Source organism: Penaeus japonicus, unplaced genomic scaffold, assembly GCF_977035675.1.
Source record: "Penaeus japonicus unplaced genomic scaffold, GWHDUDI00000001_assembly GWHDUDI00000027, whole genome shotgun sequence".
In the NCBI taxonomy this organism is placed as follows: Eukaryota; Metazoa; Arthropoda; class Malacostraca; order Decapoda; family Penaeidae; genus Penaeus; species Penaeus japonicus.
In genome coordinates, this window is record NW_028234429.1 from 31,444,857 (window position 1) to 31,447,356 (window position 2,500).

The window sequence follows — 2,500 nt, forward strand, 5'->3', positions numbered from 1 at the left end:
GAAGGGAAGGAGAGGAGAGAAGAGGGGGGAGGGGAGAAGGGAAGGAGAGGAGAGAAGAGGGGGGAGGGGAGAAGGGAAGGAGAGGAGAGAAGAGGGGGGAAGGGAGGAGGGAAGGAGGGGTGAGAAGAGGGGGAAAAGGAGAGGGGAAGGAGAGGAAAAAAGAGGGGGAAAGGGAGAAGGGAAGGAGAGGAGAAAAGAGGGGGACAGGGAGAAGGGAGAGAGAAGAGAGAAGAGGGGAAAGAGGAAGAGGGAGAAGGAAAGGAGAGTAGAGGGGTACGAGGAAGAGGATAAGGCAAGTCGGAATAGGAGGGAGGAAGGAGAGGGGAAAGAGGAAGAGAGGGGGAAGATGGGAGAACGGCGAATGAAAGGATAAGATAAGGGAGAAGGCTTATGAGATACGAAAGAGAGAGAGAGAGAGAGAGAGAGAGAGTACAGAGAACGTAGCGAAATCAAAGGCAGCCTTGACGCCTACGATTATGTTAAGTTGACTTTGATCCTTCCAATTTATTTGAAGGATTCCTGTGGCGTCACCCCGGGATTGGCCTCGCGGTCGCTTAGACACATAAAATGTAAACATGTCTCTCTCTCTCTCTGTCTGTCTCTGTCACTCTCTCACTCACTCTTTCTCCCTGTTTCCCCTCTCTCTTCTCCCTCCCTACTGATCTTAGAATATCTGGATGCATAAGCATAAGGAAAGTGAAACAAAGAAAAGAGAGAGATAAGAGAGAGAATGAGAAATGTAGAGAAAGGGATAGGAAGGAAAAAGAGAGAGAAAGTGAGTTAAAAAGAAAGATAGAGGGAGGGAGTGACATGATGTATACGAGAGAAACAGTTAAATGAATTGTAGAATAGCGATAAAGAAATAATATGGGAAAGTGAATATTGGAAACTTAAGATAAAGAAAGAGTGCGACAAAATAATCGCAATGATCATCAGTAATTCGTGTATATGAGCTAAAACATACATGATGTGTTACGAATCTAAAAGATGTGAAAGAAAACAAACATCAGCACATATTATTTCATCAACATGGTTTTTGGTATTACATGTTTTTGTAAAGGGTACGTGTTCAAGATTACCACTCGCAGTATTTTTTTTATTTCTTTATTATTAAATGCTCATCTAATCCATTAATCTTTATATATAATTATTCTCTTTGATATCTCCTCCCTGTGTCTTTATTCCTTCTCTCTCCTGGTTTATGTTTCTTTTCTCTTTTTGTCTCTCCGCCCAATGATCTGTCTCTCTATCTATCTTTCTGCAGAAAAGATGAGAACATTACCATTTATTGTTACCCTTTCACCAGTACCATCGTTATTGTCTACCAATATCCTACTTTCTTTTACGATTATATCCATTGCCCCAAACAGCATCTATGCATCCTATTGGTATCCCCATTAAAACACTTGCTGTAGTTTTAAAAATAAAAATGTCCAATGTATATTTTTTGTCAGGCATATTAGTGAAAATGAAATTCATTTCAAAACTCTACGGATATTGCGCGCCCGATTTGATTTACAAATTTACGAGATATTTTTTGATTCGTTCTCCTAACTTTTAGTGCTTTTGTGAGTAAGATGAGGAGCTGCAATATTCCTCTTTGGTTCTTCTTTACCTATCCCATCATCGCTTTTCTGGTATTCATTACATTGATGATTTATATCATCTAGCTTTTTTTTAGAGTTGTTATTCTTAAATCTATTATACTGTATGTCGATTTATGAGAGATATCGCTAAGTTTGTAAAATTTGAGATTTATTGTAACAAAGAAGGTGTTAGATGATTGTCATTTATATATATAATATAATTTAATAACATATTTGTCATGTCAAATAAAGAAATCATCTTTAGCGTGATTCTTCTACCTACCATTTGATTTCTGTTTTCCATAATATTACTCGTGATAATCAGAAACAACATTATAGTCATGATTACATTTTTTGTGTTAGTTCCATTTATATTATCATTACAGTATTCGTCCCCACAATTTGTCTTTTGCCTAGTAGTAATATTCTACGAGCATAGTCAGTGACATGCTATTATTACAATCACATTAAAATATGTTTGTATAAATAAAACAATCCTTTCAGCCACCAAGAGTACTAAAATTATTACACTAGATATTGGAAAAGAATGATTTCATTATAGTGATTAACTGCATCAATTAAATTGAACACTAAAAAATCACCAAAAGGCATTGGGAATATTTAGATCATTATAGTCTTTCTGTAAATAATTATCTGCATTATATTGATCACAATAAACATTAAAGTCAAGCAAATCGAAATGTATTTATCAAAATAGTTTAGACTGGACACATTATTGATAACATTGATTATTGCAACAGTTATAATTAGAATGTTCAAGAACACATCGAGTCGATAATGAGGCGAGAAAAAAACAACAACAACAACAACATAGGAGGGGAGAGAAAATGTTAAGTGAAAATAAGGATAAATGATGCAAATGATATAGGAAAACAAGGAAGTTAGATTATATA